The sequence below is a fragment of the Lissotriton helveticus genome, chromosome 5_1 (genome assembly GCF_964261635.1).
Source record: "Lissotriton helveticus chromosome 5_1, aLisHel1.1, whole genome shotgun sequence".
Lineage (NCBI taxonomy): Eukaryota > Metazoa > Chordata > Amphibia > Caudata > Salamandridae > Lissotriton > Lissotriton helveticus.
The window spans coordinates 1,377,998,156-1,378,011,307 of record NC_136065.1 but is presented as its reverse complement, the minus strand read 5'-3'; the positions used below and the strand labels follow the sequence as shown (position 1 = coordinate 1,378,011,307).

General features: G+C 45.4%; 1 protein-coding gene across 8 annotated transcripts in view; it reads left to right on the top strand.

Annotated features, from left to right (window-relative positions):
• FKBP5 (FKBP prolyl isomerase 5) overlaps positions 1-13,152 on the top strand; it is a 796,880-nt gene that overhangs the window by 433,352 nt on the left and 350,376 nt on the right. The window lies entirely within an intron of this gene.

Here is a 13,152-nt window from a genome sequence, read left to right as displayed (position 1 = left end):
GTGTTCCCTAACACCACAGGGACACAGCATATGCCAGAGGTTGTGTGGAGTACTCCAGAATTGGAGGGTAGAAATGTCTGCGTTAGCCTCCCCCTGCATGCATGTATCTGTAAGGAGTCAGGAGAGCACTCCTTGGATGCATAAACGAGCTTGCTTGCTGGTGTGTTCCTGCTGCTGCTTCTGATTACTGCAGTGTTTCAGGTTTTGCTTTCTGCCTTTCTGTAATCACAGTACAAATTGCTCAGAGCACATCGTGTTCCTGCCAGCCGTGGTGAGAACACTGTGTGCTAATCATCTCCTCCAAAAACAACAGCAAACAATCTCACTCTGAGCTCGTCTGAAAAGAATACCATTTAATCTCACCACGTGAACTGTACCGAAGAGAACAGTACACGCCGGCCTCACCCTCGTTTCCGCCAAAAAGAACAGCACACTCTCTCACCCTGGGGTCTGACAAAAAAGCACTGAGTCCATGCAGAGCTCTGCCCTTTAGTACTCTCAGCCCTTGACACTTAGTGTCCAAAGGCCTGACTCTTCTAACCCCAGCCAGCCGCCTTCTGGCCCAGGCATGCCTCGTACCACCCCGGTCTAATATCTAACTACCCCAACCCATCCTTCTGTAACCCCAGGCAAGCATTTACTCCCCTTATTTTTGTGCCTTGCTTCCACCAGCCCAGCCCTTCCTAAGCCCAGCTCTTACACCTCACGACCCTCATGCCAGTTTTTCTTATCCCAGACAGGCCATTTACTCTCCCTGCCCGCTCCCTTACTACTCCGTACAATGCCAGCCTTGCACCTTACCTCCCCAACCCATTGCTCCTAGACCCAGCACTTGCACCTTGCGACCCCCAGGCCAGCCTCTCCGAACCCCGGGTTCTATACCCCCACTGCTTTGCTTCTTACAACCAAAGCCTCGCCCTTTACGATGCCAGTCTTGCACCTTAGTACCCACAACACCAGCCAGGCTTTTACTCTCACTGCATTGCCCTTTATATTTCTAGTCTTTTACCTTACGCCCCAACCCATTCCCTCCTAACTCAGTCCTTGCATCTTACGACCCCCGGGCCCGGACCAGCTTTCCTACTTTCCTCCTTGTAGCCTGTAATCCATGACGCAAACAAGTACCAGATACGCACCTCATGCCCGAATACCCGCAGCCCCTCACCGCTCTGGTCACACGTGACGATCTGGTGGAGCGCGTGATCTTTTTCAATGCCCGCACCGTGGTACTCTTGCTTCAGGCCACGCTTCCGTTTACGCCCCTAACGATGCTTTTCGTTACGGTCCTACTGGTTGTGCGCATAACCCTCTCATCAATACCCTTCACTTCTCCACAGCTTTACTCCTCGCTCGTTTGCGCATCTCGCTGGCGCTCGCCTGTCGGGTCGCTGCTGGCGGGAAGGCCAGCGAGGTGCCGGACCGAGAGCCGCTCGGCCCCTGGCCCGGGCTGGCGTCTTTGGTCGTCATTTAAAGATCGTTGCCGGCGCCGCCTTAGAAAGGCGCGTAATTGATGCCCCCACAATGCGAGCCCCCAGACTATCACCTCAAAGCGGGGCCCCTCTGACTTGGTTTGTGCACGCAGTGTCCACATTAAGTCTCAGGAGCGTACTACAATAATAAAGTGTGATACATTGTTGGAGCAATAATAACACATAATTTGCGCACTCTTTTCCTCATAGTTCTTCCTAATAATGGGATGCACACACTCTTCCACACAATGAGGATCTCTCTTATATCAAGTGGGGTCAGTCCACTCATTGAAGATGCCCTTCCCACTTCTAGAGGCAGTTTCATTGAAGTTGTATCTCTTACCAACAAATGCCCAGGTTTAGAAGCAGCTTAGACCCAGCAGAACGCTACAGAGGTGCCTCAGTGGCCCCTGTGGCACAGGGGTCTCCAATCCCACAGGGGACACCAACCATTCATGGGGGACGGGGGTGCTCGAGTCGTTCAGCATAAGGCCTGTGAATTTCTGAGAAATATTGGAGACTCGGGTCTCCTCATCTTATTCTGCAGGAGGGCCCCATCCCTTTGCCACCTTTGCCAACAGCGGGTGGCAGCCAGGCCCATGTACAGTTAAAACTCCAGTTCTCAGTACAGGCAGGGCAATGTTACAGGCAAATCTTTTCTAAGCATAACACACACAGTATTTTCCTCAACATCCATCCTCTTTAGTCAGAGCGCTCAAGTTTCCCACTACTACGCATGAGTAGCGTGAGCAATTTATGCAGGCCAAGTTTTTTCCCCCTCTGCATTCTGGGACTCCTAGTTCTGATTTTACAATGGTATAAAGAGGGCATCATGTTCCAGAATGCAAAGAAAAAACATGACCTGAATGCACTACATATGGAACTGAGAAACTCGAGAACGCAGTTTTATAGGTTCTCTGTCAATATCAGCATGCACTATTGAAAGCAAATGTGGCTGAAGACATGTCAGTGGGCGTTTAAATCATATCATTTGTTTCTGCTAAATAGCTTGACAGGATTGCACCTGCTGCATGTATGTGGAACACTTGCAGATTAACGGGTTATATATAATTCTCACTAAGATGACAGTATACAGTAATCTTTCTTACATAGAGTTTAATTACGCTCCGTAAGAGTAACATGTTATGAAAGACCTCAGGATAATACAACCCAGCTGAATCACAGAGTCATAATTGATCTATGTATCTAATCACAAATGTGACTCTTTGCACAGAGTAATAAAACGACAAGCATTCCAGTCTCAGAGAAACATGGAGTGTTTTGTTTGTGTTGTGAATAGGTATTAAAACATGCTGCTTGGATAGTTCAGGGAGCTGAACACATGCTTCATTGATCTGTATCTATTTTTCCCGGAACACAGTAAATCAGTTTGCGGCATTTGCTCACTGCAGAGTTATCACAAGTTTCATATCAGTAAGACAGCTCAGTGGGTAATGCACCTTGTAATAGAGAGGTGACTTCTAAATGTCACAAATTCCAAGGCAGTAATGTCATTTTTTAGAGTTTAGTATTTTTATTGAAACAATGTAGCAATACCTCAGCCACAACACAACAGTCAATTAATTAACTTAAGTACAGTAAGAAAAAATAAATAAAATATATGCTAACATGGAGAATATAAGTAAAACCCTAGAAATAAAAGCTTGACTGTACAAAATGTAATTAGAGGAAAAAAATGTTAGAGAAGAGTTCAGGAGAAAAAGTAAAGAGAGAAATTAATATTTGGGCCTTTGCCTGTTGCAGGTACTTGACCCACCCATGCAAGTGAGGTACCTCCCCAGGATTCTGGTTTGCTTTGAAGGACGACAGACACATTGATATAATGCTGGTTTGGCATGGGGAGGGGAGGGTGGGGTTGTAGACATTGATGAACCGCTACGGATGGTAATGGAAATGGGCTAGAGCCAAAGTGAAGGACACTGCCAGTAATGCTCGATTTAAGCTTACACAATTTTACTATCTGCATAGGGCTTACCCAACTCTGCAGCACCTGCACAGAATATACACAGACCGGCTGGAGGGATGCACCAGATGTGCTGAGATCACAGCAGACTTCTTTCACTTAAAATGTGGATGCGGCAGGCTTACAGCTAATTGTGGAGGAGGGGTGCATGTGCTGTGTAGGGTTACTGGTGTTCAGCTGGAACTGTCGGCCTGCCATTGCTACCGTGGACTCCTGCCGCTTCCCAGACAGGGACGAAGATGGGGTATACATTTCCCTTACTGGGCCTGTTGTTGGCCAGGCGCCACATTGGGATTCACTTGGTCAGAGTAGGATAGAGATTAGTGGAACAGTACTAGGATACTTTGGCTGAGATGTGTGGTTAGACGGCAAGATTGCGGCTGAGTGAGAGCCACAATCACTCATCTCCACACCGCTCCGCGTCTCACTGCACCCATCCTGAACAAGGATCACCACTGTTCGAAGGGAATCCTCGGAGGAGTGACGCTATGACTCGCAGTACCACGGAGACTCATGCGGCAAGTCTAGAGGCAAGATCTGAGGCAGCCCGACGAGCATGAAAAAATCGGGAAGGAGCAGTTGAAATCCACCGAGAGAAATGCGAGAATCGGCAATCCTTTCCTGGATCTGGCGGCTCTAAAGATCAAGCGGCGTCTGCGGAGATCGACACAGGACAGCCAGCCCCACGCGCTGGCAATCCATTACTTGTCTTCTGCTAGCAGCCCCTGGGAGAAGGATCTGCCTCGGCTGCAGGCTGGGGTTGCCTGGCAACGCCGAGAGAGAAGGAAATCCCAGAGTAAAGTAAACGTAGACTATGGCTTCACGAGGAGGTCGCGGCAGAACGCGTCCAAACACACTCTGTGGGTCTCGTAAGGAGAGTGACCCTAAGATAGAGCAGAAGGCCAAGGCAGAAGCCAGGAAAACTGACAGTCGCTCTGGCAAAGGGGCCAAAGTGGAGAAGGGAAAAGAGAAACTGCCTCCCCCCCCCAAAGCAACAAAAAACGAAGTAAAATGTATGTTGCAGGGCAGATTGGGGGGCAAGGGGAGAAAAAAAACAGGTGACAATCACAAGTATGTTTTCCCCTATGGAGGGCAACAAGGAACTCAGACCCTGGGGGCCTCACGACTGGAAGATTTTGGGGCCAATCACGAGATCACTTCTACAGAGAGCCCCCAGAGTTCCCCCCTGGATCACTCCCTAGAACAGACGGTGGAACGGAGGCCCTCCTGGGGTTCATGTGCCTAGAAAACCATGATTGGGAGCCCTGAGGTACCACTCACTGACCCTCAAAATGAGGTTTATGCCAACTTGGACAATAAGGTAGAGCAGAGTAACCCCACAACCCCTGAAACACTTGGCAAAGAGAGGGTTGTAATCGCACAGTCAGGCAGAGGAGCCGAAGGGGCAATCCCCCAAAAAATGACTCACGATACAGGGTATCTTTCCCCCGACTCCATGGAAAATTTCTATTCACTGAATGAGGAATCGGCCGAGTCAGTGTCTGGGATTTCTAGCAGCAACGAAGGGATGGAGGGCGGAGACACCTCCACAAGTAACTGCAGCCAACAGGAGGAAAAGAGAGCCCAGAAAAGAGACTTGAAGAAAAACAAATCTAAGAGAAACATAGACAAGGAAGATGAGGTGGTTTGGGATTACTCGGCTACACAGCTAATAGGTCCCGGCAGTCCAGACGCGGAAGGAAGAACACCCAAAGGTCATCAACCTGGCCAGGGAGAGCCAAAACCTCATGATGAGACCCCAGAGCCATCTCTGTCAATGATTTCTCAATCCTTAAGAACCTTCCAGGATGAAATCAAGAGTGAGAACCGCCAGGCGTGACTAGTCTCAAAAAAACTTCAAGGCACCATGCGCAAAATTAGAAAAACATGTACAGAAATCGCAGACAGATTGGGCATGGTGGAAAAATGCATGGAGGACATAGAAAACACAGTGGATATATTAAAAGAGCAGGCATCCTCCCAAGACTGCATTCTAAAGAATGTTATGTGGAAGCTGGAAGAGGCTGAAAATCGTCAAGGCAGGAACAACCTAAGACTGCTGGGAATCCCCGAAAATGCAGAAGGAAGCAATGTAAGGGAATTCACTATACTATACTATACTATAAGTTAAGAGTTTTATTTATTTACTATAAATCTCTTGAAAAATTCTCTACTGGAGTTGGCACATTGGGATTGGGACAAAGAAGTTCAGCGGTACATAGATTTCCCCTGTCGATGCCCAAACGACAAGCAACCGCACAAGGGTAAACATGGGTGATCCTAATATATTTTGGGTACTTCTTGCTCCGGCAGCCAGTCTACGATCTGGCTAGACCGAATATGAAAAGGAAAGGGGAAAACTTTATGTCCTATGCCAAACCAGACTTCGCACATGCCACAGTAGAAAGAAGATTGAGACTCAGACAGCTCATAACCCCTTTTCAAAAGGCCAGGGCCTCGGCTTTCCTACAAAATCCAGCAAAATGGAAAATCATCCACCAAGGGTGGTACTCTTATTTCAGCTCAGAAATACAAGCCCAGAAACTAATTGATGAGATTATAGCTGGGGGGAAAAGACCTGTCTAGGCTAGTTAAATCAAACAACTCGGAGAGTAGAAATCTGTGGGCAGGAAGCATGGCAGGGGAAATAGGCTTAGCCTCAGGACGATTGAAATGACTAAATAATGAATAATGATTAATGCAAAAATGTTGACAGGTAACAAGAGGATGTGAATTTTCTATGTGTTTAAGGATGCTAGCCTTGTATTTCTTTATCACAAGTTCTTTTTCGTATGAGCTACTAAGTTTGAGAGGTGATCACAGGATGGGAGGACGGGTCGCGGAGGGGGCAGGGGGAGGGAGAGTGAACAATCCAGACGCTATCACACAGGCTCAGGATTGAGCCTGACTGCCGCAAGGGGGGGGGGTGGTAGGGGGGACAAGTACACAGGCATACTGTCGGGATAGAGCCCATAGTCAGGTCAAAGCAAAGATGGCACAGCAAGTGGCTCATTTATTAAGGGGAGGACAAATGGTATGGGAAAATGGCAAGAATAAGGATGGGTCGGATCCAACATTTTGAATGGCTAAGCTAAGAGTTTTATCTATCAATATTTGTGGCCTCAACGACCCGAAAAAAAGACAGAGTGGCAATAGGTCTTAGATCAACGGGGGCTAATATTGTATGTCTCCAAGAGACACACGTGGAGGGGTCCCAATGACAACTTTTGAAAACTCTCGGATACACTAGATCAGCAGCCGACAAGTTGGGGCGGTGGGCAATTACAGAGTGTCAGTATAGTAATGGGAAAAAGATAACTATCTGCTCTATATACGGGAATATCACAGACGATCCAGACTTACTGGGCTTTATTACAAATTAATTAGCACACTGGTCACTCCCTTTGATTGTTTGTGGCGGTTGTAACCTGAATCTACAGTCTGATTGGTCATTGGGGTCCAAATTTATATATTAAGGAAGGAAACCGAGGGTATTCAGAGCACTCCAAGAATTATGCACCACACATAGGCTGTGGGACTGCTGGCAGTCAAAACACCCTAACAACCCAGGATTTAAATTTTTTTCCAACCCACACACCAAACTCGCTATCCTAGATTATGTGTTTGTATCTTATACTATGATATCAAAGTGCCTAATAGGTAGATTACCTCGGGTCCTATCAGACCATAATCCCCTAATTATAAGCATCGATAGTGAAGGGATACAACATGATCACAGCATTTGGACATTTGAGAGGGCCTTACTCCTAAATGAAGAATATTGCCAACTTATAAATAAATAAATACCCGAGTTCCTGGAGGATAACTTGGGCAGCGCACCGATAGAAATAGTGTGGGACACTCTTAAGGTAGGAATAAGGGGATAAACCCTCCGATTTTCACTAAAATCTAATCGAGAGGCAAAACTGAAAATAAAAATACTACAGGAAAAACTGGCGGAAGCAGAGGAATTACTTATAAGGGCAATATAGGGTGGGCAGAATGTTGAAGGGGCGCTAGGAGTGGTGGCTGTCGCAAGAAACAGAGTTGCGGACATCTTATCAGAAAAGGCAATATGCAATGCCACAATGAATAGGGAGAAAATGTATGAACTGAGTGAGCAAATGGGGCATCATCTTGCAGTTAGCATGAGACAACAAAACATGGCAAACATGATCAAAGAGATCAAAGATCCTAAAAATGGCCAAAGAATTAAGAGTAGCATTTCAAAAATACTATCAAGAACTATATAAAGAGACTAATAAAAAACAAGATAAGATCGAGGAATATCTAGACCAGACTATAGCACCCCAGCTTCCACAGGAAGATCAAGATAGTCTAGCAGAAATACCTCAGTGGGCAGAAATATTATTATCAATAAACAGCTTAGCCTCTGGAAAGGCAGCCGGGCTGGATGGAATACCTGTAGAGTTCTACGCCAAATTCCACAAACCACTGAAAGGAATTTTAACCGATTTAATAATTCATGTCTTTCAAAAAGGGCAACCACCGGGATCGTGGGCTCATGCTAAAATCGTAGTATTTCCAAAGAAAAACAAAGATTCAACAGAATTGGGATCCTACTGCCCGATCACATTAATAAACGATGGCTCTAAAATGTACTCAAAATTATTAGCTAGCCGACTTGCACCAATCACACATAAAATTGTATCAACTCGCCAACATGGATTCATCCCGGGAAGATCCACCACTGATCATGTTCAGCGGGTGATTATACTCTTTGACATAGCTGAGGTAGCAGGAGACCCTATGGCACCTATATTATTAGACGCAGAGAAAGCCTTTGTTAGGGTCTCCTAGCAATATCTATGGATGGTAATGTCAAAGAGTGGAATCGGGGAGCAGTTAAAAAAAGCCACCCGTATGTTATGTACAAATCCCGAAGCTGTTGTCTTGATAAACGGGGAAATGTCAGGGAAAATCAACGTAACTAGAGGGACAAGACAGGGGTGTCCCTGTTCTCCCCTACTATTTGCAATTTTTATTGACCCTTTTATTCGTAGACTAGTAACCAATCTGGCCATCCCACCAATTAAAACCCCAAATTGCGACCCCAAGCCTTTAGCCTACGCTGATGACATTGCGCTGGTCACAAATCATCCCGGGGAAACAGTAAGAGCAATTGAAGAAGAGGCTAAACAGTTTGGGGAGATCTCCAAACATAAGCTAAATCAGGATAAAACTCAGATCGTCATTAACAAAAAAATGACCTATAGGGACGATCGGATAGTGGAAAGCGCCATGTATCTGGGAGTTAACATAACCTCCAATCTAGCCAAACTGGTAAAGATCAACATGGATCCACTCATAAAACAAACAGAAAAGAGCCTCAATAGACTACACAATCTGCATCTAACTATAGTGGGTAGATGCAATGCTATAAAAATGTTATTCTTTCCCAAATTTTTATATTTTTTTTAGGACCATTTGTCTAGACTTTACCCCATAGATATTTAAAGATATAGACAACATATTTTCTCGATTTATCTGGGGATATAGAAGACCGCGCAGAGCACTCAGATACATCTCTCTCTCAAAATAATTTTTAGCGCCAAGATGCCCACGGGCATTCGTGCGCTCTACAAATCCGATAATCAAATCAAAATCAATCAAATAAAAAGATAGAGGGGGTCTTGCCTTGCCTAATCTCAAAGTTTATTGGTGGGCTACGATATTGAAATATAGCAATGTACTACTTTGCCCAAATGGGAATAATAGACAAGAGGGGGTGGTTCCAACACCGCAAGAACTCATCCTGGGTAATGAGTCTAGTGAACATCTTTGACGACTCACATACAACTACTACTTTAAAAAAGTGTGTTTCAAAACACTAGCGGGCATTTATATAGCATGCTACATCTTTCCAGCCTTATTGACCGCAGTTCAACGACATCCACAGTCAGAGGCGTATTCTGAATCTACCCCCAGAGCAAGAGCAGGGCTTCAGGGAAAGATAACTCACAACGCCAATGACGGACTTCAGGCTTCAGCTGTTTTTGTTCCCACCTTTCCACAGATTCCCCTAGGGGGGCAATTTTCTTTTCACCTTCACCAGTGGCAAAAAATAACTTTGTACTGCTGGATCCACAATTTGATACAGTTCGGCCATACATTAGAGTTCCTTCACATCCTACCTTGTACTCCTCCAGGTCAGTAAGAGGTAAAACACCTACATCTCGAGCGTTTGGAAATTCTTGCAATGCTTCGAAAAGGAGCAATAGAACCGGTGCCAAACTCCAAGAGAGGGAAGGGGTTCTATTCCTGTTTCTTTGTGGTACGGAAGAATTTAAGATAATGCCATTCGATCCTGGATTTGAGAACTCTCAACACCTATCTCAAAAAACAGTCCTTTTGCATTGGTCATTTTTCAGGACATTTTATTACTTCTAAACCCAGGGGATCATATGACCATCTCTGAGTTACAAGATGCATATTTTTATGTCCCCATCCATCCCTCCCACAGGTAGTACCTTTGTTTTGCCGTAGCCACAAGCTACTACCAGTTCAAGGTACTGCCGTTTGACCTCAAATCGGCGCCAAGAATATTCACCAACTGTCTGGCTCCAGTAGTAGCCTTTCAGACTAAGCAAAGGCATCAGGTTTTTCCTTAACTGGACGACTGGTTAATCAAAGCGCATTCACACGCAGGAGTCCAGTCGTCCACAGAGGCTTATACAAGGCTATTCGTCCAGCTGGGCTTGACCTTGAACGAAGAAAAGTAATCTCTGAGTCCTTCCACAAGCATCACCTTCTTATGAGCAATATTGGACACCATAATAAACAAAGAGTTTCCCTCCCTCGAGTGACAAGCAAAACTGATCTCACGGGACACCATAATAAACAAAGCGTTTCCCTCCCTTGAGTGACAAGCAAAACTGATCTTAATGGTCCAATCATACGCCAAAAGAAAGTCACTTTCAGTTCGCCATTACAAGTCGCTTCTGGGAACAATGTCATCTTGCATCCCTCTTATTCCTTTTTGCCAATTAAGAATGCGTGCATTACAGGAAAAGCTGGATTGGCAGTGGCGTCAAGCAGTAAGTTCCTTCGAGGAAGTCATTACAGTCATGCCAGGTGTGATAAAGGCCGTGTCTTGATGGACCCGACGTCAAAATATTTCTGTCAGTCTTTTTTTTCTCACCATGCCATTTCCGCACATGATCACCACCGATGCCTCCCTGGAAGGATCAGGAGCCTTCCTGCAAGACCTCCAGGTCATTGGGTGTTGGCTGTGTCAAGAACAGCATCTTCACATCAATCGGCTGGAGCTCAGGGCAGTGAGATTAGCATTGCAGGCATTACTGCTGAAGATAAGGAACACTACTATGCTGGTCAGAACGGACAACACATCGGCAACACATTATCTCAACAAGCAAGGTGGCATGAGGCCCTTTCCCCTCATTCAGGAGCCTCAAAGCATTTGGAAATGGGCGTTGCAGAACGGAATATCTCTGAAGACGTAACACCATTCGGGGGATCAGAATACAGCAGACACTTTAAGCAGGCTCATATCAGCCTGCCACGAATGCTAGATCCATCAACAAACTCTAGACAGCATTTTTCTCAAATTTGACACGCCAACAGTTGACCTCTTTCTGACAGCACAGAACAAGAAATGCCGGTTCTTCACAAGTTTGCATCACCAACAGGGATCCTGGGGGAATGCATTTTTGATGGGCTGGTCAGGCATCTTTGCCTGCGCTTTCCTGCCGATTACCCTCCTGCCACGACTGATCATGAAAATCAAGACAGAGCCCTGCAGGATGATCCTAATAGCCCCATCGTGGCCTAGTCAACATTGGTTCACAGAACTTCTCCTTCTTTCGGAGACACAACCTATTCTCCTGAAACGTCCTTTTGCACCCATTCATAAGGCGGATCTTAAGTTCCTATCATGGAATGTTGCCCTTCTTCTGGTGCTTACGTCTGCCACGAGATTTGGAGAAATTCAGGCCTTGACCTCACAGGAACCGTTTCTACAGTTTAGGGTTGATTGAGTAGTCCTTCGTACTAATCCCAAATTTATCCCCAAAGTTCCATCGGACTTTCATTTAAACGAGCCACTTATTCTTAAAACCTTCTTTCCACTATCAACAACTGCGGCGGCAAGAGCTCTTCATTCGCTGGATTTTCAGCTCTGTCTGAAATGTTATCTACAAAGACATTTCACAATTCAACCCAGCTTTGTGTATCATTCAGTGCGCCCAGGAAGGGCTATCCTCTATTCAAAAGGGGGATTGCTCATTCGATCTCGAGTGCAATCCAGTAATGCCATCAAGCGGCAGAAAAACCTCTTCAGGCATTGGTGCATGCTCACTCTACTAGAGCAATCTCTACATCTACTGCTCTTTTTGCTTGAGTACCTATCCAGGATATCTGCAGGGCTGCAACCTGGAAGAGTATCCGCACCTTCACCAGACATTACTGCTTGGATGCAGCCGCTCACAATGATGCCTGGAACGTTTTCCAGTGACAGTGAGCTCTCTCCTTCACCCCTCCTTCTTTTTGGCTGCAAGACTGTGCACATTTTGTTCTGTATGCATATGTTCATAATATGATATTTTACCATTATAAGTTCTTATTGTGGTGCATTTAAAGTATGCAATTGTTTATGTATGCAATATTTATCAGTTTAGGGACTAATGATTTCAGTTAGATCTGCTTCTCTACAGATTGACAATTTGAAGCAGACTCTTAGTATTATTTAAAGAAAAATGTGCTACTGACTGCTAGCCACTCTGATTCAAGCATGTGAATCTATGAAAGTTCCGGTACTGGAGTAAGAAAATAAGTTGCTTACCTGTAACCAGGGGAGAGGGGTTGGCCTAACGGCTAAGGCGCTCGACCTCGGACCTGGGGATCTGGGTTCGAGTCTCGGTAACGACGCCAAAAACCCCCTGTGATTCTGGGCAAATCACTTAATCTCCCCGTGCCTAAAAAAAAAATGAAAGTGTGTCCTCATGTAACGTAACTGGTGCTATGTAAAGCGCTCTGATAACTGATTCGGTTCGGTTCTAGTTCGCGCTATATAAAACTCAGCAAAAAAAAAAAAACTGTAGTTCTCCAGTATTAGACGTTTTCATAGATTCACATGCGTCCCACCGTCCTCCCCCGAGAGGCTCACCTTTGGATTTTTCCAGGTCTATTTTTGCACATGTGCTGTGAAAATCTGAGGGTGCAAGATTCTCTCAGGAGTGTTTTAGAGAGTGAGATGTCCTAACTGGTTCAGGAATTACTTTTGGTCTCTTTTACAAAATGACAGAGATATGTTACAAAACTGAAATGGGACTAGGCCTGGTTTCTGCTTTGTATTTGTTTAGCATTGCTATTTTGATATACCAGGGACCCCCATCTCGATGATGGGGAATAATTTAAGCATGTGAATCTATGAAAGCTTCCAATACTGGAGAACTACAGTTATTGTTAAGTCACTTAATTTCAGCTCCGCCAACAAGGCTCACAGGAAATATCGGAGATTTTGTTTTCGAAGAGCACATTTCCCATTCATTCTTCTGCACATCGGCCTAAAGTACGCTCTCCCGCACCTTTAAAAATGCAAGGCAGTAGTTGCAGACCATCTAAGATGTCAAGTAATGTTAATCTTTGCTTAAATAGACGACTGGCTAAAAAAAGGTTAAAACCAGTACAAGATTCAGCAGAATTTCAACACCACGGAAT